General features: G+C 44.4%; 1 protein-coding gene across 2 annotated transcripts in view; it reads right to left on the bottom strand.

Annotated features, from left to right (window-relative positions):
• Positions 1-24,947, bottom strand: part of LOC119658931 (furin-like protease 1) — a 712,092-nt gene that overhangs the window by 373,548 nt on the left and 313,597 nt on the right. For both annotated transcript variants that reach the window (XM_038066764.1, XM_038066765.1), the window contains exon 3: positions 23,470-23,616. The gene's annotated coding sequence lies outside the window, so the exon portion shown is untranslated. The remainder of the gene's footprint in view (positions 1-23,469; positions 23,617-24,947) is intronic.

Genomic DNA, 24,947 nt, shown 5'->3' with positions numbered 1-24,947 from the left:
GGGGAAAGCATAGTTCAGATATGATGAAAATTCCTTTATTTCAGAATTTCTAGCTGAATTAAGGGAAAAGTATCGGAAAAAATTTAGCACTACGTTACTCAAAAATATTTGAATATGAAAGAAGCAGCCAGGAAGCCAGTAGTGAATTATTTTTTGTTATTTCTCTGCAAGGATTTATTGACAAAATCTTTCATATCTCCAGTAAAAGCAGGGAAAACATGGGCAACAAATACATATATCCATCAGGAATTATATAGGAAGATCATTTCAAACAGGAATTTTTTTCTAAAAGTTTATTCTTAAAAGGAATCTTTATCAAACCTCAACTGACTCCCGACGACCCTAAAGCAGTTTGGTTTCAGTTTTCAATCCATTGACATCGAGCGTGGTATCAAAGAAAATTCACCCATTAGACAGTAAACGCAATGGGAGAGATCACAGACGACGATGTTGGAGAAGGTGCTTATTTTCCCACTTTTACTTTTCAAACACAATCTTCAACTCAGGACGAAATCTTTGAGATACTGGCAAACGGACGACCCGCCAGTCGTGTTACCAATCTATCTGGTTCCGGTGCCGCAGGGCGAAGTGATTTGTCCATTTGTTCGAGGTCTGCCTCCGTGCTATGATGAGCCTGATCCAAGAATAATTTCGGGTTTTGGACCACTCGCTCGGTCGCACGCTAAATGAATAGCGTATTGGTCCCAAGACCAGGTAAAGGAGGGTTTGAAGCACCGTTCTGAGAGTACCATCCTCAGTAAAACTAATGATCGGGAAAAGTAAGGGCAAGAAGTAGAATTGTGCGCCCAGTTTAGTAATGATACTAAATTCTACTTGATCCCATACCTTCGCAAAGGGCGTCTCAACCATGTAGTGCCCTCGGTTTCGCGGCATGTGCAACATTTAATTCGCTTTCTCAAAATCCCACCATATTTTCCCCAGAACCTTAAGATCGATTTAAATATTTCCAAATATTTCCCAATATTCCGAGTATGATCATTAACCTTTTTGTTGTTGCTTTCACGTAAGCTGATATCGGAGGTGAATAAATCCACGAAGAAGTCGGCGAATAAATTCCGTGGCTAAGTGGGGAAGGGGCTAGGTGAGAAACGAAAACACAAAAGACAATGATTGAGCGTAAGGACTTAGACGAGGTTAGATTTCCGAAAGATATGTCCTGTTCACGACATCCCCATGTTGCCAAGTCAATCTATGAGGTGCGTCCGAGCACAAATTGTGCTAACATTTTTCTGTTCTTCCATATGGACCGATTGCATCCACCTCCGCCAGGACCAGACCTGCTAAGCCCATCGAATACCATAAGCATAACTCGACTGAGTAATGTAGGATATGACCAGCATTCATGCACTAAGCAATCGTCATTTCGATATTAGGAGAATCGTACTCTATGTCATTGATCGCATAAAAAACGTTGAATACGAACCTTACGTATCAACAGCTACAGACACCAATTGGAAGCTGTTCCATACCGATGTCCTTGCTGTCCAATAACAATCGGTGGCGCAACAATCCTATCGGAACTAGGCCTTGAAGCGTATTAGAGCACTATAATCAAGACCAAGTTACATTAGGAGGCAATGTACTTAGCGTTGCGCTAACCGGTAATTAATACCCTGATTTGACCCAGGTGCTCATTCATAATTAAATCGATTGATATCTGACATCCAGTCTCGATACAAATCTCTCTGCCACCAGTGAGATTTGAATGGTAACCTCCCTGGTGGCTGAGAAATTTGAACCGCAGCATTCGACTGCGAACAGCCTAGTACCAATCCGGACATCCGAATATACGCTATGCGAGAAGAACACTTGCAAATTGATTACCGTTTTTTTTTGAAAAACTGTAAGCCTTCAGTGTTTTTTATCCTGGATCTGCCATCATTTTGCTTTGGCCTGATCCAAATTCAAATCAAGAACGTCACTTGCAAAAGTTTCAGAGAGACCATGTTCAAAGTAGTGGGTAGATCACCCAGTAAGAAGGGATTATAATTGTATTGCCTGTTGTGCTTTGCTGCTAAATCAATTTTGCCGTAACTAATAGTGCGCCGGTAGGTAGGTGTCAGATATTATCCATTGCATAAGACATCCCTCCCATCCTATCTCAGTTAGAGTTTCCTTGATGGTTTTGGTATTAACGTTATTGAATGCCCCTTCTAAAAGAAAGACAGCTGGAGTATATTGCTTGTAGTGTAGTGACCCTTCAACAACGCTAATTACTTTGTGAATAGCGGTTTCTGTAGATTTGCCTTTGAGGTAGGCGTGCTGACATTTGGAGAAGGGCGATCTCATCATAATCATCCTTAAATGAATTCCCAGGTCGCGCTCTAGGTGCGGCAACATAAAAGAGATGAGGCTGGTTGGTCGGAAGTCTTTCGGGGGCTCATGGGCGCGCATGCCCTCTTCCTCTATCTCAAAGAAATGCAACTCCGGTAAACCTCTACAAGCCCCCCCCCCCCCACTTTCTTGCTCTTTCTGTAGCATGACTGGAATTATGCCATCAGTTCCAGGGAATTTTACGCAGAGAAGCGTTTTATTCTCCAGTCGATTTTATCCTTGGTAATTACCAATTTGATAATCTCACAAAAATTTGATTGCATACCAACACCATCGTCCCCACCCTCCCCCTAGCCAACTCTTGACTGATAGTCAGAAGACGTTAGCGAAGAATCACTGACGGAGAAAAGCGTCTGTCCCAGCGACTCCAGGGTCTCAGCAGAAGATTCCGTGTAGGAACCTCCCCGCTGTGAGAAAGTATGGACTCCCATATCCCTTGGACAGATTCTTACTGACTTTCGCAGTTTCGCTCGTGCTTTAAATGTTCTGAAAATATTCCAGAGACAACCGCAGTCTTGATGGCTAACTTGTACCGTGATAGGTAGTCTTTGTATGGCTGTCAATATTTGTGCCTGTAGCGAATGTTAAGGACCTCTACAGTAAGCTTCCTGAGGTTGGACAAATCTTAATTCCACAACGGTGCGGTGTGTAATTGCGGAGACAGTTCCGAACGCCTTTTCCAGAGCCTAGGCCTTTGATTCTGACTCGTCTTCCATGCCTTGCGCTGGAGAGTTTGTTGCTGATAACTTGGCCAAACTTCCTCTCCTCCTGGAGACTCTGAGAGAATTAGTAATCTCTGCAGCGAAATTTAGACTAAAAAATCAACTGCAACATGAGGATTTTTGATCAAATACTCTCCAGTTCTCCACTCTCACTCCACTTCAATCCCATTATCGGCTAGTAGGGTGATATCAAGGACTTCCTCTTAACCGTCTAAGTTCCCCGAACTGGACAAATGGAAGGTTGGTGTACTGTCCCTAGTACACACCAATAGGGAGACCCACCTTTTTCATTGACTTCCAAGCTACCCTAAAGCATATGCCTTTAAGTCGCAGCCAATCGACAGGTTCGTCGTCGTTGTTGCAATGGTGTACGTCAAACATTGTACTTCTTTTGGTTCTTTTCGTGGAGCTGATTGATCGTCAGTCGTGTAAGTCGAGAAGATATACACGTTCTCCGCTTCCGTTTGCTCCCATTTGATCAAATTTTGGTCGTTAGAACTCAGGTCCGGATACAGACAAGCATGCAGGCCCTCATTGGCATGGATACATACTCTAGGTCTGCTCCGATCAATGTCTCTTTGGTCTCTTTCGATTCAGGGTTCCTATGTTAATACGACGTTGATGTCTTGGTCTAGAGGTAAGGCGCACTTCGGGTGCTGTAGATTTATTCACGCTGCCCTTAGCATGATCTCTTTGTGTGTCTTCTCCAACAGTTTGTCGGCTATGTCGGCTGGATTCAGGCCGCCATCCGGTTTCGCGGAGTGGAACATTTTCACCTTTGCGTTCCTAACTCCGAACCGAACTCTCCAGGCACTCTCCATATATGCGAAGTAGAAAAAGTTTGCTGTTCACCTGGGTTTCCTCCTCTTTGATAACAACCCAGCCATCCTGAGAGATCCAGGGGTTATGAAAACGTAAAGAGTGAACGAACTTGTCACTATCGATGCGAAGTTTCGGCAACCAAATGAGAGCAGGTCTCCTTGTGAAGACATGCGGGAGAATGCATACTTGATGTTAGGAATAACATAGCGGAAAAAATATTGGTTAGATCATCTGGGGGATGTATTTGAGGTTTGCTAACTGGCAACTGGTCGTATGTAGAAATGATATCGCTTTCGAAAATGTTAAGTCCTAATATGTTGTTGCCTGCAATAGCGGATAATACAGGGGATGAGTTTTCTCATTCATTCAGGATTTTTCAAAATTGGCTTGAAAAGTTTATGCGCAATTCCACCTCATCTCTACGAAGTTGTATACTCGAATGCAAGCAGATTGTTCTATCTGTAGGTTTTATGACCAGGAACAAAGTGATTTCTACTGTGTCGTCTGTAAGAACCGTATCGCGCTGATTGAATGTAATGACTCCAGGACTCAAAAACATCTGTAGAACTTAAATCCTGTTTCTCCCAACCAACTTCCAAATTACATATGAAGAGTCACTGAGAACTTAACTCAGAGGGTCGAAGCTCTTACTGTACAAGAGTATGATCTTGCCAGTCCTCATGTATTCCTCGGAAACTTGGGTTCTTAGCAAGAAAAATTGCGAACTCTTCGCCGGGTTCGAGAGAAGAATCATCCGAAGAATTTTTGGCACCCTACATGAGGATGGACGATTCCGTAGCCTATACAATGACGAAATCTATGAGCGATACCATGACCGTCCAGTTGTGGATAAAATCCGGCTCAATAGGTTACGGTGGGCGGGTCACTTAATCCGTATGGATGAGGATGATCCCACCCGGAAAGTCTATAAGGGCAATATCTATGGTAGAAAAAGAAGACGAGGCAGACCCTGCCTAAGATGGAGCGACGGCGTGTGTCAGGACGCCAGACAGCTTTTAGGGATATCGAATTGGTGGACCTCGGCACAAAACCGGGATGTCTGGAGTTCCTTATTAAGGCAGGCCTAGACCGGATACCGGTTGTTGCGCTGTTGATGATGATGATGATGAGAACTTGACTAATGGTGATATTTATTTAATCAGATTACTTTCTCGAATATCCTCGCCACTCAACCGGCCATTACTCAAATTTAAAAAAAAATCCATTATCTACGACAAACATGAATTGCCACTTTATTTAATTTGGTTAAATCAAAAATTCTGAAATTTTCCACCGGGAAAAGTGCGATTCCATTACTTTTCTGACGCCATTAGTTAGTTTAGCAGCAACGGTTACAGTAATCCTCCATATATAGAACTGTGCCTACTGAATGGCGTCGATAACATCTACAGGCGACTGCAGAATGGATACCAAAAGTTTTAGTCGATAAATTTTCGCACATGAATATTACTTCGACTACGTACGACTACATAAATCTAGAGTGAATTGTGTACTATGGGCTCCAAAAAGATAAATTGGAAAGCCAAATCGATTCAAACGTACTCGTAATAAATGTGCACATATAAAAAGATAGTTTTGGTTTGGAAGACGGAAATTTAGAGGGAATCTCTGATAGGTTGAAGGGATTTCGCAAATAATCAGGATATCAAGGATTCTTCCCTTATTCTCATGAGACCATTAAGTAGAGTTGAACTATGTATTATACTGCGTGTTGCCTGAATTATCTATTGCTGCAAACTAAAAGATCCTGTGTGAGAGTAGATACTTTGTATACTTTCTGAAAGGACAGCAAGCTTCTAGCTTTGTTATCTAAATCCTATTTATTGGACGCAAACCCAACCTTCAAGGATCTAATAGCGGATCTCATGACCAGAAAAGGATTTACCTCTGGACTTTTATTGGATTCTGTTTGAAATAATCCTTTTTCGTTTTCAGATAGAGTGAAGTTAGTAATGACGTCCTGCTTTTGCAGTATGGATTGGCAGTATTTTAAGGAGCTTAAAAGTCATAGCCAGATCAATATTTAAACTAGAACTGAAGCTGCTCACCTTGGCGGTCGTATCCGAAAAAGATGGAAAACTTTTCACTTAACAGAATCGTCAACGGAATGCACTTCTTTTGTATGGAAGTTGTTAATAATGAACTCAGATGCTATTAGATATCAGAAAGATTTTCAATGGAAGAAAGGGATCTGAAGCTAGTTTCGACCCTCTAAATTCAACAGCGATTGCCTGCATGACCCAGCTTTCGTTCAGCAGGAAGGGAATTATCTCCTACTGATCAGACGGCAAATATCCCCCAAAGTTCAACAGATAATATTAATGAGCATTGAGCCACCCTTAAAAGTGTTCTTTTTTCAGTTTGTTGGCCATGTCTCGATGGGACATCGCAAGATCTGGAATTAAGGAAGCGAATCGGAACAGTTATTTTATGCTGAATGGTCTACGTAGGAGAGGTATTCCGGAGAAACTAAAATCTTTCACCAGAGCGTGTTCCATCGAGGTAGAGTCTCAGGGCAATTTAATGTCGAAAGCAGAAGAGGCAGTGGATAGGTCACACATTAGGGAAGGCGTCCCAGAATGGCTGATATGTGGGTTACAACTTATATATGACACCAGAGGAAAAGTGCCTTTAAAAATCTTGGCGTGAGTTGAAGCATTTTGTCAACGGCGATGGTTAATTCCGTCTGTTTGTTGTACGAATGGCTAGTACCACGATAGGTGATACTTCAATCTAGCGATTACTGTAAGAGCGTGCTGCTGCGTTTTACTATACCATTAGCCGAGCATATTCATTGTCACTGCCCATATCTGCGTTCTCTCTCACTGAATCACGGGCTTTGACCAAATAGCTCTGGATTCGGAGAACGAGACAAACATATTTGTCGTTGGTCTTGAGAGTCTCCTCGGCGAACTCTTCTTCGCAGCCCATCTGTTCCAAAAATCCTGGGTAGCTAAAGTGTTCTCCACGCTATGAAAGAAAGAATGACTGTTAAAATTCCGAAAACAGGCCCCCGTTTCGAGTGCGACAATTGGAGGAGTGTTTAAGAGCTAGCTTCTCCCGGAAAGACACTAATAACAGTGTGGGGACGGAATTCCCTAGCAGCTTGACTGGAATCAGCCCGCTGCGGAAAACATTTTTCAATCAATTACCGCTCTGTGTACAACACAATACATAAGACATCACAAAAAAAACACTAACGAAAAAAACGGAACTGATGGCTGTCGACCAAGGCCTCTTTCCCACTTTCGTTGAACGGTCACTGACAGTCATTTCGTTGATGAAAAGTCAAGTCGCGCTCGTCGTCCATGTTCTGAGGGAAGGTTCCTACGTTCGTCTCAAAGAGTAGTTCATCAAACGCTGTCGGTGAAACAGCAAAGCTGAATCACATGCTGAAAGACTTGACGCTTGGCGACCGCAACCCCCGAATGATCATAAAGTAGCTGGGTGGGGATAAGGTTGGTAGAGAACTCCTAACTTCTTTGTTACTTCAGCGGCTGCCGGAGGGCACGCAGGCCATAGTAGCGTATGCCAACAGCAGCTCCCTGTAGTTGAACGTTATGAACGACAGGGCCGATAAAATACACAAAATGCACGCGTGCCTCGCGATCGCGGAAGTATCATGCGAGAACGCCGAGATGGCTGCTGTTACGGCCAATATGGCCACGCTGACAGCGACCGTTAATGCTATGTGTTCCAGAGGGCGAACTAGGAAACGTTCGACTTCCACCTGACAATATGGGCGGTCGAGTAGCCGTGCCCCCTCATCACTCAATACATAAATCTTCGTAAACGGTTATGGAAATTTTTTAGAAACAAGGTGGACCCCAAAGGCAAACTCCTCACCATCGGAGTAGATGACCGATCCTTGGAGGCAATTAAATGTCGTCACTGCGTCTAAAGTTTGTATGTGCACAGGGAGAAACAAAGGAAGGAGCTTCAAGCACTAACGGAGCCAATGGCCACCACTAAAATAGGCCAGGTAAATATCCACCATGCAAAAGCTGCATCTGCACCAATTGCAAGTGCAAGTTCTGTGAATAGCATAATGATAAATAAAATAGTGTTGGATGCACCGGGGGTCGAGTCGCGTTCTGCAAGGAGGGGGAGCTTGCGTCATTCTCAAGCGAAACTTCAAATATATACGTCTCTGAGAGTTTCTAATTGGAGCCCTCGTGGCTGTTCAAGTCTCACTGAGATCTGAGAAAGCAGCGACATCAATCGAAGAGGTTCAACTTTAGTAAGTTAGAAATACATAACGTAGGGAACACACCAAGATTCGTGACCAGCACTAGCTTGATTAAGATTGGAGGGTGTCGAATTAGCACTCTATGTCGGATCATAGCATAATCAGATTCGACAGCAGGCAAAAAATGGGGCTGCACACCGAAAAAGCCGCACTGGATATACACTGCAAAAGTAAGGCCTATGATTAAGTTTGAGGCAGTAATCTGGGCAGACAGAACTGAACCCAGCACAACAGCTAGGGGTTTATAAAAACGTCAAAGACTGGCTTGCGTCTGTATCAGTGAAACAATGAGAATTTGCACAACGACATTCCTAGAGATCCTTCTGGGATTGAGTCCTGTTCTTCTTCACATATAGATTCAGGCAAAGAGGGCGATTTTCAGAAGGCCCGGGAGTACCAGCGGAGACCTGCCTGAATTGAAGGAAAATTGATATTCTTTCTAGGCGATATTCCAACAACATGACAACGAGGTTTCTTTTCAACAAGAAGTTCAAAACACTTTGGATCAACAAGGCAAGGCACTGATTTACGACTTAAACCAGGACATGGTTGCCTGATATGCTGATGGATCTCCTTCGGCAAAGGCACCGGACGCCTTGTCACTGGTCCAAGGCAGATGTACTTTGAACCAATAGCTAAGGATACTACCATATTCCCGCCGGAAATTTACGCCATAGAAAGATGTGCTCGCTTCAACCTCGAAAGGAATTATAAGGGGAAGAACATTGCTATTTTAACCGAGAGCGGCTATTAAGGCACTTAGGTTCTACCCTGATGAATCCCAAACTGACATGGGAATGCCCTAACATTCTGGACTCACTCGGCTCCCTCAATAAGGTCTGGACACTCTGGGTTCCAGACCACATTGAGTTTGAAAGTAATGAGGCCGCTAACAAGCTGACCAGGAAAGGAGCAGCGCTATTCGAGGCAGACCCATTCTGTAGAGTCGGAAATGGGTTCATGGCCATGACATCGAAAAATGGAGAGGAATGGCTGAGGAAACTTCATTAGGCGAATTTACCAAGAATATAACAGTTCCAGGGTGTTCATGGGAGGATACGAACCCAAACATTAGAAATATTGCTAAAATTTCACCAAGAAGACCATCCAGATCATAGTGGGAATAATCAGTGGTCGCCTGGGGGAAACTAGTGAGGAGAGCAATGAAGCCTCTACACATGTTCTGGGACAATAATCGACACTGCTATAACCAGTAAAGTGCCGCAATAGTTCTTTTAGGACGCATTGCGCCGTATCTTGACAATATTATTATTATCATAGTTCATGAATGTGAGCCCTATTCATTATATACAGGTCGATGCAATCATAATATATGTACCTAGTAGTGTATATACAGAGGCATTCCCTGCTGACTGGTCAAAGGGCAGTATAGGTCACAGGGCGAAAGGTGGATTGGTACCCACGATGCAGCATAAAACCTGGGAAATGCCTGCTGAACCAATACCAACAGCTCTACTACCAAACCCTATCTCCATCTCCACGTGGTGACCGCTGGGAGCTCTTTCTTAACGAAAAGCTGCAGACGGAGAAGGATGAAGGCGAATCTCCGGCGCCTAAAACGGGACAAATTGTATCAACTGGTCCTCCAGGTTGGGGGTTGGGTAGGACTGACAACTCTACATGGAAAACAACTTGTTACGAAGCCACAACAGGAAACCCGGACTGGACGGATTACACAACGACGAACCCGGCAACGACAAAGGAATAACGATTTGCGCATTTTCTCTTGAACGTGCGCTCCCTGTACAGAGATGAAGCTGCCAAACATTCTAGCCGACACCCTGTCCCAATATAGAGCTGGTATTACACCGTTACAGGAGATGCGTTGGACAGGGACCGGTTTCGTGGAGAAGAGCCATTACACCTATATATTATAGTGGCCATCCAGTAATCCATGTGCTCGGAGTAGGTTTCTTAGTCAGCCAAAAAATGAAACCTGCTGCTATCGGCTTTGAAAACATAAGCGAACAGCTATGCACTCTGCGCTTGCGAGGCAAGTTTAGAAATATAAGCCTAATTAACGTTCATGCCCAGAGGAGACTGCAGAGTCGGAGAAGAATACCTTCTACGAGGCAGTAGAACGAACCCTCGAAGCCTGTCCCAGATATGATATCAAAATCATAGTTGGGGATTCTAACAGCCAAGTAGGGAAAGAGCGGCGATACGTTGGCTTCCAAAACTTACATAGGGATACCAATAATAACGGACTGCGGATTATTCAATTAGCAGTGTCACACGAACTGGTTGTTGGAAGTAACTGGTTTGCGCAAAAAGTGGTCCACAAACATACTTGGACCTCTCCAACCGGGACCACTTCCAACCAAATTGACCACGTGTTGATCGAACGCAGCCACCTCTCAGCCTTGATGAATGTCAGAACATAAAGGGGACCTGGAGATGAAGATTCAACAAATGAGACTTATCACGGACTCCGTCGAGCGGAGAAGCAACTTCACAGACGGAAAAAGGAAACCTGGGAGAACCAATAAGTCTGTGAACTCGAAAAGTACAGGGAGCCTTATACACCTCGATGCTCATCCTGCTGAGACAAAGAGGAAAATCTGATTTCCGATAGAATGGACATATTGGAACGATGGGTTGAGTACTTTGATGAGCTACTGAACTGAGCTACTGAGAATTCGGTATCCCTACCAAATTGATAAGGCTGACTAGGCTGACCTTGACCAATGTGCGAGGCCAGATAAAAGCAGCAGGTAGGGGCAATCCTGCAGCTTTGTCAACCTCGCTGCCAACAGAAAAGAGGAGGTTTTGGCATACTGTAGGTTAATTTGACCAATCTTTATGTTTTTCGACATAAACTTAGTCTAATACAATATGTTAGAAACGTATGCCGCGTGTGACGGACTTTCCCCCACACAGTACCGTCAGAGACTTGGTTTCCTCGTGTTTGATTTCTCTAAGAAAAGCCGCACCTGGAGGTACAGCAGTTCCCATGTCCTCATCCATGAAAGGTCTCATCACATCCCGCAGCGCATTCGTCTGTTTTCCACTTAGCACCTTGATTGGTTTGCGGTGTTGTATTTGCATAGATTCGATCCCTTGGACTGGAATCAAGTCAGGTCCGTTCACTTCTCTGCCTTCCCTTTCTTCCGCCTGTTCCGTAAAAGGTGTAGGAGAAGTTTCTAGCAGGTAGGATTCACTCTATCCCGTCTCCAGAGTGAATCCCTACGGGGATCCCGCCAATGTATGCACTATTGTCCACACTCAGTTCCCTTGTGGGGGAACGTACCAAAATTGTTGCAATTTGCTCAATATTGTATGAGTCAAAGACCATCATTGTTCTTCAAAATGAAGGTGATGCTCTACAGTTTCCTGATATGATCGAATTTCAACCTATCTAGGGAGAAGTGGAGCACCATATGGTGACTTCCCCTGAGCACATTCAGACTCTTTTGATACAATTCGAACACCAAGCTGAAACCCTCCACATTTGTAGATTTATACTTCCTGGCATTCATGAACTTTATCCTCCAGTGTTCAAAGTTCATGCCCGGGTTATGTTCACCCAGCATGCGGATGATGTCCTTTGCCTTCCTTCGAGGGCCTGGGAGCCAACATCCGACATGTTCTGTCCTGCGTAGCTCTGTGTACAAAATAGTAAACTTGGGCCGACTGCCAGAACTCAAAGCCAGAATTATCTGATGGACCCACTTTAAGGCAGCCGCATCAGTGCCATCCAAATGGAGAAGTCCATCGCGAAAACCTTGATTGTTAAATCTTGGCTTCGTTCCAGGCTCCAGCATTTTTTTCCCCATGCATTCCCGGAGGATGGTAAATTGTCCCCCTGACATTTTGTCATCCTTGGAGGAAACTCCCGTCTTCGTGCCCGCATTCCTATGGAAGGGACCGGCTACATTAAGATCTTCCTCGCTGGTTTGATCACTTCCCGCACTTGGCCACCGCAGATGTTGGTCTTATGCTTCTTATGCGCATTCCTGCTAACAGAAGAGTCTGGTGCATCCAGTGTGGATCTCACAGGGGTTACCAGTTTATCCCCACCTTCCGCTTCTTCTTTGCGTCCGATTTACAGCCACCTCCATGTTCTCGTTCTCAAGGTGCTTCATCTTCTTCGCAGTGCCTTCTTCTGCCGTCGGCCTAGGGCCTTTCCAAGTTCACGTTGTCTGGACCGCTTGAATCCATTTCCATTTACCGGAATTAAACCAGTAGCGTCCACGTCACCAGCTTCCCTTTCTTCCACTCCTCATGGTAAGGGTGAAGAAGAAGCTTCTGATATGCAGGATTCAGCCTGTAGTCCCCGTCCTTAGTGGCCAAAGTTCTGTTCTGCCGAGCCTCTTCCATTCCAGCCGTAGTCGAATTTCCAATTTCTCCCAGAGAGTTTCCATACTTTCCTTTCTGAGTAGCTTTGCCGTAGGTACTAAATGCAAGCTTTCTATTGAGTCGGAAAGCATGCCTTCTACAGATTTATCTATAGGGGGGTATGAATATGGTGAGGCCTTCAAAATCCGCGACTCAGCCGCGAAATGATTGCTCATAATCGGATGGATTCAAAGTCTGTGACTTCCTATCACTTCGAAAGTTCAAATCGTTAGCTTCCATATTCATGTTTGGACATCCTTAGTATAGAAGTAAACTACCACGGGCTCCCCCATCACGACAAGGTCTATCTAATCTACTTGGCCAAAAATTTGGGGGTGTGGGGCGTATTCAATGCAGATTGGGAAAGACAGAGGACAGAAAAAAGAGCAGCTTCAAATGCGATCGTTGGCGATTGGAGAAGCGAAAACCGTACGCACCTCGCGGCGTTACAGTTTAGGTGGTTCCGCATGGAAAAGGAAATGAGCCAGGGATTGGGTTTAATAGGTAAAAATCACGCAACCTGGAACATATCAATGTCTTTTGGAGATTTTCAGATTCGAAAGAAAGACGATCAGGCAGACAATGAACGGATTTTAATAAAGCGTTATTTTCATAACCTTAAACATGCTGGCATCATTAACGGTGACGGCTCTCATTCATATCAGAAGCAAAGCTGAAAGGAATAGATAATTGAATCACTAGCATAGATTGCTTAGCACAGATGGAAAGTGTCTAAAGGAATACAGTCAAAAAATGAATTATAAACACGAAAATTAAATTTGTTCTTCCAGACTTGACCTGACTCTGGAGAAAGTGATCCGTGATGCTGAGATAAATGCAAGAGGTACGATCCTCTTTAAGTCCGCCCAACTACTGGCCTATGCTGACGATATCGACATCATGGGAAGAACCACCCGAGACCTACAAACTGCCTTCATCCAGATCAAGCAGGCCGCAATCAGGACGAGATCTTGGGCTGCAAATCAATGAAGGCAAGACAAAGTATCAATATCAATTCGCACTAGTCAAACGGGAAGAATAAAGGAGAATACAACTTTGAGACCGTTGATAATTTCTCCTTTCTAGGGTCGAAAATCACAACCGATAGCAGCTACGATGATGAAATCCGCGCACGGTTGTTGTCAGCCAACAGAGCCTATTTCAGCTTACAAAAACTGTTCCCCTCGAAACGTCTCACCATAGGCTCAAAGCTCTTACTGTACAAGACAATAATCTCGCCAGTCCTCATGTATTCCTCGGAGACTTGGGTTCTTAGCAAAAAAAATTCCGAACTCTTGGTCGCGTTCGAGAGAAGAATTCTCCGAAGAGTTTTTGGTCCCCTACATGAGGATGGACGATTTCGTAGCCTACAAAACAACGAAATCTATGAGCGATACCATGACGGTCAGGTTGGGGATAAAATCCGGCTCAATAGGTTACGGTGGGTGGGTCACTTAATCTGTATGGATGAGGATGATCCAGCCCGGAAAGTCTATAAGGGCAATATCTATGGTAGAAAAAGAAAATGAGGCAGATGAGGCGATGGCGTAGGTTAGGACGCCAGACAGCTTTTAGGGATATCGAATTGGTGGACCTCGGCGCAAAACCGGGATGTCTGGAGTTCCTTATTAAGGCAGACCTAGACCGGATAACCAGTTGTTGCGCCGTTGATGATGATGATTCCCTGCTGAGCTCGAGACTAGCAAGACACTAAAAAGATATTTGAGATATTGAACTGAAATTTTCAGTGCACACTGCGTAATTTGTGATCCTTTATTCGTTAGTTTACTTCCAAGGCTGACTTCTACTAATGATGAACCGAAGAAACGAAAGAGGAATATGGAGGCGAGCTTGCGTACAATATCAATTGCCAATTTCTCAGACATACATTTAATTCCAGTCAACATTTCAAATGGATTTAATGGATAAATTAAACTACTTCACTCAAAAGGCACACAGCGACTAAAGGCACGGATGTTGTGTTGAAACAAATGGGAAAAGTTGTGAAGCTATTCCAACCACTCAACGACACATATGTCAACGAATAGAAGCTTTACCAGGAAACTCCCGTCTAATTCCAAGTTCTATTCACCCACGAAGAGCATCTCAAAAGTCCTCAGAAGGTGCAACCTGGTTACCAGGAACCTCGACAACAGAAACATGCTCACGTTGCGAATTCAGGAGCAAATACTGCACATAACCATTCCATCTCCAAAATAATGAATACAAATTAGAAAAGCCACTGATTCTGTTTCACATATCATATAGAGGAAAGCCCGAGGACTATGCAAACTCATGTCGAGTGTAATTCCCATTATATAATGCTCTCAGTTACTTGGCTTCGCAGAAACTCCAGGCATGTTTACCGACATGACTCATGAATTATTCCATTGTCTGGAGTTCTATTAGAATATTAGCTTATCTAAACTAAGCAAATATAAATACAGTCAGATGGCATTCAACTTTGCTTTACCTCTGCTTCCTCTGGAGTCGGAAATTAATTAGAACAGCTATAAAGGCAGGGAAGGATGTGAAACGAGAGAGTTACACGAGTGAACGGAAACAGTATAAATGAGTACATTGTTGAGAATCTGCCTCCAGGCAAACAGCGCCACAAGTGTGCTTCAGACAGTGAATTATCGAACAGAATTATTATTCGGCACTTGTACCCAGGGATATCGTGTGTCCTACGGGGGCAGACCTTTGAAGGATTCTGTCTGCCTTAAATAGTATCAGGAAGGCATTAGGTTCATACAATTATTTCGATACATACTCATGACCCTCTATCGCTTCGACGCCAAACCGCGGTACAAGTGTACTAAGGGTTCTCAGCAAAACCGAATCATACAATAAATTTCCACAATATCTCTCAATTTTCTACAATTTGGCACACATTTCACGTAAACTAGATTCGCACTCAGCACACGACAACCGCCAAAAGGATACACAGCAGGCGACATTGTAATACCAGAAAATCCAATTCCCTTTCTAAAATTCCGCTCAGCATCACACATACAAAATCCGCAACAAGGTTAAGTATATCAAACTCTATCTGAAAAAAAATCAGCTACAGACGAGGGAAAGTAAAAAATAATCGGATACGTTCCTGTCCTTCGTCCTTTGGAGAAAGATAGTAGCTCACATATCCTCAAGACGTTTACATTCTGGTCTATACAGTTTCCACTCTTCCTAGCATTTTTAGATACGAATTTCACGTGAAGCCGCCTGTGATATCGCAAGCAGATATCAGGTTCTATAGATACAATATGTGAGTGCATACTTCCCACGCGAATCTTAAGGATGAAAGAAAGTGCAAGAGAAAATTGTGTCGAGAACGGAGCTGTTTCAGCTTTCAACGGTTGTCAAAAAGGAGTCGAAACAATGCGATGAATGTTTTCATGTGAAAATAGCTGATGTCAAAAGGATATTTGTATTTTTTTTTGTTTGCGGAAGTCTCGTAGATGGATCTGCAATGAAATTTGAACCAATACTCGCTTACTTCTCTCCTCTCCTCTTGAGCCAGAAAGGAAAGGTTTTTCCGGTGGTGAGTTGGGATATTGATTTATTTAGTTCTTTCCTGAGCATGTTTCTCCTGAAATAAATGATAAAAGAGTCTCACAATTCTTGCTGTTATTTCTGAAAGAAACTTCGATTATCGGTAATATTGTTCAGTGAAAGGACTTCCTGCCTTATATTGTACATTCTCCTTTCCTTAATCCTTCTTAATCATCACATCTGCTCAAGACCCAACTTGCAAACATAGAGACTCATGACATCAGGCGCATCATGATTCGCGAATAATGGTATGACCCATGGAGCTCATGCCCCTTAAGCTCCCTTGCTTGTCGTAAGAGGCGACTAAAATGGATAGAAATTGGTGGGCTGGCAACCTGCAAATTTTGAAACTTTACTGCTAGCGAAACGTCAGCCGCACCTCGGATAGGAATAACCTCAAGGCAACTACCTTTGGCTAACGAAAACTAACTATGATTGGTTTCTGGAATTTGCGCACGCTCCTCGACAATGGTAGCGAGAGTCCTAAAAATGATCGCTTTCTCCTACTTGAGTGGGAATTCCAGCGATATAAACTGGACATTCTCGGCCTAAGCAAAGTAAGATGTTGAGACTCAGGAGAGTACTCCTCCCCCCTTGCAATAATGTGCATTATCCTGGAACGCCAAGTGGAAGCAGACGCGAATTCGGTGTTTGCTTGCTTCTGATGGGTATTGCAACACGCCCTCTCTTGACCTGGGAGCCGGTTTCTGACGGACTTCTAACTGCAAGATTTCGGTCCTGGTTAGAGAGCATCACAATCGTACAATCCTATGCAAAAATGGAGACTACTACTCGCAAAGTTGGGGAGCTGCGACCCCCTAAGTTCACCATTGACCGCTTGTGCGGCCCAGCTGCTCCCCCTCAGACAACATCTTGTCGTGTTGGAGGAGCCTGTAGTAGTCCACTACAAACTTCGAATCCACCCGCGACCATGAACAATTATGTTGCGGCGGAAGCGTGGATTTTGGAGGCCTCACCACATTCATACTCGCCTATAGATCAATCTGTAGAAGGCATGCTTTCCAACTCAGTGGAAAGCTTGCATTTAGTGCCTAAGACGAAGTTAGTCAGAAAGGAAAGTACGAAAACTTTCAACTTGGGAGAAACTGTAAAAACGCCCACGACTAGCCCGACCGCGTTACTTCAGCCTAAATTTACCCGGAAAAGGAAGAGGGAGGCTCGGTAGACGCGAACTTCGGCCACTAAGGAAGGGGGACTACAGGCTGAATTCTGCCTGCCAGAATGTTCTCCTTCACCCTTACCGGGAGAAGCGGAAGGCAGGGAAGCTTGTGACGTGGGCGCTGCTGGTATAACGCCGGGGTGTGGAAATGGATCCAAGCGGCCCGAACACCATGAACCTGGAAAGGGCCCAAACCCGTTGCAGAAGAAGACACTGCGAGGGGAGATGAAGCACCTTGGGGATAAGGACATGGACGTGGCTGTACCACTAGGCGGAAGAGGAGGATAAAGTGGTAATCACTGTGGGATCCACACTGGATGCACCAGACTCTCTTGTCAACGGTAATGCGCGCAAGAAGCGTAAAACCAACACATCTGTGGTGGCCAACGCTTTATTGTGCTCCGCACCAGGGCTTACATCCACGCATCCCGCTGGGATTAAGATGGATGTGCCGGAAATCAGCCAGAGAGATCTCAATGAAGCTGGCCCCTTCCCTTAGGAATATGGACAAAAAGGCAGGAAGGAAGAGGACATATACACAAGTAGCAGCCTCCGTTTTGACCGCTGTCGTGGCAGTTTCCTCCATGGATGGCAAAATGTCAGAGGGACAATTTACCATCCTCCAGGAATGCCTGTGGAAAAAAATGGGGGGCTATGGCACGGTGGACCTCCTAACTCCCATACTCGAGGGAATCAAATGAGTACCCGTATTAAAATAAAAAAAACTATAATCAATAAAGCGGGACCCCGTACCGTACACAACCAGGCGGAGGCACTTCTCCGAAATGCTGAGATTACACCTAAGAAGGGAGAAGTTGAGACGCCAAACGGTGAATCAAAGGTCAACATTGGTATACTGCGAGGACAACAACCAACCAACACCAGTGCTCAAAAAGGAGGGACATGCAAAAGCACGTCTGAGATAAATATATGAGACGTCAAGAAGGAGACAGGCCTAAGTGGCGCAGATGCTAAATGGTACCTACGCTACCTGAACGAAGGCCTGAAACCAATAGAGGCCCTTAAGAAGGCTCAGGAGAGACCTAAACCATTTTCATCGGAGGCAAGAAAGCGGGAAGCAGCAGAGATTGGCCGGCATGTAGGGAATGCTCCCAAAAAATCCAAGCCTGAGCCCAAGGGGGGAGAAAACCCGCGCAGGTCAAGGGTGAGGTAAAGAGCATTAAATTGGCCATACTGCCAAAAATGTTTCCCAAGCCATTACTCATTCGTGAGGAGCAGGAAATCATCGCAGATGTTGTCGTCAGGAAGATGTGCAAGGGATGGACTGCGAAACTTGTGTTCACCGGGATACGATTTCGACCAGGTTGTATACTGGTGGACTGCTCGACGTAAGACACTGCAGAGTGGCTTAGGCTAGGACCATAGTTCCTAAATTTCCAGGCCGAGAAGGAGCAGCATTGTCAACATGTGCTGGTGATGATACACTAGTAGCACACATGATGACAGTTTTTCTCCCAAAAGCCACAACAATAGAGACGGAAGATCTCATGGACCCCCTAATCGCTCAGAATGAGAATCTCCATACGCGATTATTGAGAGTCTTCAGAAGCAAGGTGGAGGGCAAGAGTAAACTCTCACGATCGGGTTAGAGGACTGATCCCTGGAGGCAATCAAACGTCAGAGTTGCCATACCAACTATCGATTTGGCAACATATCACTGCATAGGGAAAAGGCGAGGAAAGATACCTCGGAGGAGACACCGGGTGAAGAGCATACCAAAGTACTCGAGGAAGTCTCGAAAGTCATAGAGGCGGAAAGGACTGGATCAAAAGTAGACCTGCTGCCAAGTGAAGAGCAGAAGCTGGACGACCTAAACCTAGGACTTCTAGGGCTCAGGGTGGACAGCAATGCGCAAGAAAGCGCCACGTCGAAGGAGGAGGCCGATATTGCGACAGTGGAGAAGAACTTCAAAAAATAGCGGAGGCAATGTCCAGCACCAAGATAGCCCAGATAAACCTCCATCATGCCAAAACTGCATCTGCGATAATTGCAAGGGCGAGTTCCAACGAGAATATTGGAATAGTGATGGCTCAGGAGTCCTGGGTGTACCGAGGCAGATTCGCGGTCTGCAAGGAGGAAGCATGCAGATAATTTGGGACTCCTCTTGCGAAAAACCAAAAGCTGACATAATTCGTAAACGCAATTTAAAATATATATGTCTTTCAGAATTCCCGACCGAAGACCTTGTGGCTATCCAAGTCTCATTGGAAGTCGAGAGGAGCACTCAAGAGGCAGTTGTGGCATCGGGATACTTCCCAGGAGACGACATGCAGGTTCCACCGGAACAAGTCGCTAAACTGGTGCAATACTGTGAGAAGAGAACGTTACCACTTCTCCTCGCTGCGATGCCAACGCCCATCACGAATTCTGGGGAAGCAGCGACATCAATTGAAGAGGTGAATACCTTCTTGAATTTATTCTTAACAATAAGTTAGAAATACATAACTTAGGGAATACTCCAACATTTGTGACCTGCACTAGACAGGAGGTACTAGACATCTCCAAGAAATACTCTAATGAACGAGGTCAGGAATTGGAGGATGTCGGATGAGCCCTCTATGTCTGGTCACAGAATAATCAGATTCGACCTTGAGGGTAACTTCGAAATAAAAAGAATAATAAGGAATCCCAGAAGAACGGATTGGGAATCCAATGCAACGCACCAGAACAATAACATGGCTCAGCATCAAGGGGGCGGTGACATCAGGACCGAACAAGAGCTAGAAACAGTGGTGGAAAACCTCAACACAGCCCTCATGGACGCATAAGAGGCCAGCTGTCGGGCTGAGACAGTTAAGTCATCAAGGGATGTACCATATTGGAACAGGAACCTGGCAAGAATGAGGTACGAACACTCTTCAACCGGACAAAACAAAAATTGACTGACTGTGTACTTCAGAGAATTCTGTGAAGGGATCGAACAGATCACAGAAGCAACCAGACTTTACAAGGCTGCAACCAAAGACAGGGCAATATCTTCTGTCTGAAGAAAGAAGATGGAACATTTACCCAGAATGAGGATGACGAAGTACACCTGCTTCTCAGAACTCATTTCCCCGAGGTCGAAAAAATTCTGCCTGGCAACTGAACAACGAAAAAAGAGGAGAAAAGGAGAACTGGAAACTAGCAAAAGAGGTATGCTCAGAAGCTAGAGTAACGTGGGAAGTGGGAGCTTTTACACCACTGAAATCACCCGGATTAGATGGTATTTTCCCAGTACTAATCCAGAGAGGGCTAAGAAACATCTTAGAGTCTGAGGGTAGTAATGGGGAGTATAGCACTGGGGTATATACCAAGGGCGCAAAAGTGGTGTTTATTCCGAAAGCAAAAAGCAAAAAGGATTTTTTCCACCCTAAATCTTTCAGACCAATTTGCCTAACATCGTTCGTACTCAAAACGGTGGAGAAGGTCATACACAACTATGTATATTAGAACTAATGTTCTAAAGCGCAACCCCCTATATCAGTGTCAGTACGCTAACCGGGCAGGACGGTCAACTTAAACTGCTCCGTATCTGTTGACGTATGTACTACAGAATGCCATAGAAACAACAATGTGTGCGTTTTTGAATATCGAAGGAACATTCAACAACACATCGCACAGAGAGATACAAGATGCCCAAGTCGTAAGGGAGTGGGAAACACTCTGGCTTTCTGGATCGGCAAAATGGTAGAGACTAGGCAAATTGAAGTACCGACAGGTACAAATACTATTGCCATGAATACTACTCAGGGTTGTCCACAGGGCGGGGTACTATCGCCGCTTATGTGGAGTATGATAGCGGACGAACTCTTGGACGTACTAAGAAATACTAGAATACAGGTCCAGGGTTACGTGGGCGAAATTGTTTTAATCTGTAGGAGCAAATATAAGGATATCCTATGTGAAAGAATCCAAACTGGACCAACGGTTACTAGGGCCTGGTGCAAGAAAGTGGAGCTGCAGATCAATCCAGCCAAAACCACCACAGTACCATTCACTAGGGGACGTAAGCTTGAAAACCTGAGAGCCATAAGGTTACATGACATGTGAGTGAAACGAGGAACAGAGGTCAAATATTTAGGAATTACGCTAGACCAAAAATTACTCTGGAAGACACATGTCGGAAACACTTGTCGGAAAGCCTCGAGGACTCTGTTGACTTGTAGGTAGATAGCAGGAACAAAATTGAGTTGCAGTCCGAAGATACTACTATGGGGCGGTAATCTGGGGAGAAAGAACTAAACTCAGCACACAAACCAGGGAGTTACACAAACTCCACTGGACTGGATTGCGTGTTTATCAGTAGGGCAATGAGGACATGCCCAACGCCATCCCTAGGGGCCCTTCTGGGATCATTTCATTTGCACATACAGATGCAGGCAAAGAGGGCAATATTTAGGATGGGCGCGAGTGTCAGTGAGGCGGGGAGCTGTCTAAAGGAAAGGAAGATTGATATTCTTTCTAGGCGGAATTACTGATACCAAGGGATAACATGACAACGAGGTTTCACTTTGACAAGAGGTTTGAAGCACATTGGAGTAACAAGACAAACTGGGAGAGCGTGGCTGAGACATATAGTTTAAATCAGCAACTGATTAATTTATGCACTGACTGATCAATCACAGCAGAGGCCAGGCCATGTTGGATTGGAAGGCAATGAGGCAACGGACGAACTAGCCAAGAAGCAATCAGGGACGCCTCTACACAGGCCAGAACCCCTCTGGGAGGGTTGAGGGAATTATATCGGGCGGGCTTACCAGGAATGAAGCAATCCAGGGTGCTTATTGGGGGATACAAATCTATCGCACAAAGGATTGCTTGCACTTCACCAAAAAGAACCGGCTAAACTATCACCCAGGGAAGCAAGGGTGTCTACGGACACTGTCTGCAGGTTCTGTGCGGAGTGTGATGAAACCTCTATACACTTTCTGGGAGTGTCCGGCACTTGTGCAAAGTAGGTCGATGCATCTGGGAGAACATTTAATACTAGATGCAAAATTGGAAGGGTCTCAAAGTAGCGAATATACTAAATTTCCTAATGGTTTTAGGCTTGTTTGATATACTATGATTAATAGGTACACTATAACCAGCAAAACGGGCACAATAGTTCTTTAAGGACGCGGTGCGACTTTTCCTTAACAGAATAATAATAGACGATTCAGCTATGAAACGTTCTGTTAAGTTTCTATGTAAGAATATTTGGCTACCCGATAGTTGCATTTGTGTAACACAAAGGTCGTAGTGCGTGGCTATTTATTTCAATGTGATATGGACTTTTTATGTCTGAGGATGCGGCAATTTCACTATGTTGACAATAATAGAGTTTCCACCAAACTTTCCAGCATGGTGCATCATACTGTGGCCCATATTATTGAGGCCTAGATGTCTTAAACAGGCAGCATCTCGAGCTAAACAGCTTCTGAGCATGAGTCCTTGAAATAAGCGGCGAATTTTGAATCCTGCATTCCTCGACTTTGTAACCTTAGTCAAAACTAAGACTCCTTTAGATGACACCCCATATGCCAAGTCAGTGCAAAAAAATATGCACCTCCTTTTGTATATATGAGCCCCTCTTAAACTCAATACACATTTTTCGATCCTAATAAGGCCTTTTTTTACACGAAGCCTTCCTGTTCCTCGAAGGAAGATAAATTTAAACTTCAATTGGAATAATTAAATTTAATCCTGCTCGGGAATTCTGCACAGAAACAATTTAAATTCCAACTTCGCAGAGGTGCTTAATTTCAATATAACCGAGTAAACTTTCCAGGCTGTGGAACTAATAAATCGAATCCCAAGCTTAACAGCTAAAACAATTTCCTGCCAGAAGCACGTACTACTTCATAATTTTCCCTGAGAAGAAAAAATCATAAACTGAGGAAAAAAGAAATTTCAGTTCGTGACACTACATTGCAGACGATCAAATGAACAGATTTTCTCTTATCGCAAAGATACGAAATGCACATAATATTTTCCCCCCTTTGCAAACCTTTCACGGTTTTTTTCGTTTCGACCATTTGCCATATTCCTCCCTTCAGGCTTCGCGGGGAGTCGTCCTTTAGCACACAGACTTGCTTTATGAATGAACTCGATGATTCTCAGCGGAGGGAAATTTGTGCAATTCACAATGTTCCAGGGTGGCTTTGGGTACTGTTTGCTGTACATTGTTCTTGCTAATGACATGATAAGCACGTTCCACTTACTTGTTCGTAAAGGTCCTTTCCCGGTCCAATCGGTGGAGTCGAGTCACGTGGGATTTTATTGTACAAGTGACGGACATGTACAGGATTATATGGTGCAGGCCATTCAAGGATGTGATGAACGATGTGGTCAGTATATGATGGTAAGGTCTGAAAAGAGTAAACAGGTTACTTAGTTAAGGGTGGGATTTTATACCAAAATAAATTTGGAAAATATTAATTCTGAAAGAAACGTGATTTTGAATAATTAGCCGCGGCCGCTAGATTTAGTAAACAAGTCGGGAAACGGGAAGCTGCACGCTTCAGGTATGAAAGGTTTGGGTATTTCTTTTATAAAGACATTTGAGTGTGCAACTATAGTAATATACTATCATTAACTTATTTGAGCAGTTATCAGGATGGAGAGTATTTCGGAGCCTAGGCACCATAGAGTAGCAACCTCTTGATTTTCCCAGATTTTTGATTGGCTAGTTTCTAAGAATGGCCCCGTTAAAAAAATGACCACTTTCAACCCCCCGCACTCCCAACTTTCCAACAAATGTCAAAACTAAGACCGGCTTCGAAAAGTAATAATCAAGATTTTTCATTTGATACCCCACATGACTATATTATCATAACATCCCCATTTCCATGTATGGGGACCCTCCCCATGATGTAGGATGATAATATAACTCACGGTATGCGTAAGCGTTCACAGTTCGAAACTTCTCACCAAATTTGGTGACAATCGCTATAACCGTCTCCGAGAAAAATGCGTGTGATTTTCCTGTGACGAGTGGCCAGATCTCCCATCAGGCGCGACCCCAGCTGGCAGATTAGGGCATACCTATTGATGTGTGAATATGTGTTCATGCGCTTTTCTTTTCGTTGCTCATCTCTGGTGCGCGGACCAAAATGGCTATGGGAAGGATACCCAGAACATAGAACTACCATGGAAGACGAGAGAAGCAGGAAACTTACGGTGCAGGGGCTCGGAACCCCAGTACCGGCGGCTTTTGGGAGTGAGCAAGCGGGCTCCCGGTCGTCGATATCCCTCGACCGCAGTGCCTCGGTGGTGGACAACTTGGCCACTTTGGCATATAATGGTACAAGTAATTTGGATCTGGAGAAGGAGGTTTTCAAGCGAAGTACGACCTTACCGAGAACACCAATAATAAGAGCAAACAAAGATGAACTAAAAGCAGCTTTTTGGACAAGAAAAACCGTGACAATACCCACCGCACATGTTCAAGATGCTCGACAGCAGGAGGTGCTCCAGGAACAAGGAAGAGATCCATTCAAAAGAAGCTCATCAATTTTGAGATCTCCACCAATGCCAAAGACGATGAAGGATAAAGTGCAGACCAAAAGTGAAGGACCATGTAAAAGAAGTAACCCTGCCGGGACTTATAGGCAGCAAAGTCCCGATCCGGAGGAATTACCCTTCACCCAGCTTGGGGCAAAAATAAATGAGCTGTCCGAGTTTATCAAGGACAAGCACA

Source organism: Hermetia illucens, chromosome 6, assembly GCF_905115235.1.
Source record: "Hermetia illucens chromosome 6, iHerIll2.2.curated.20191125, whole genome shotgun sequence".
Classification (NCBI taxonomy): Eukaryota; Metazoa; Arthropoda; class Insecta; order Diptera; family Stratiomyidae; genus Hermetia; species Hermetia illucens.
This window is presented reverse-complemented; position numbering and strand designations above follow the sequence as displayed.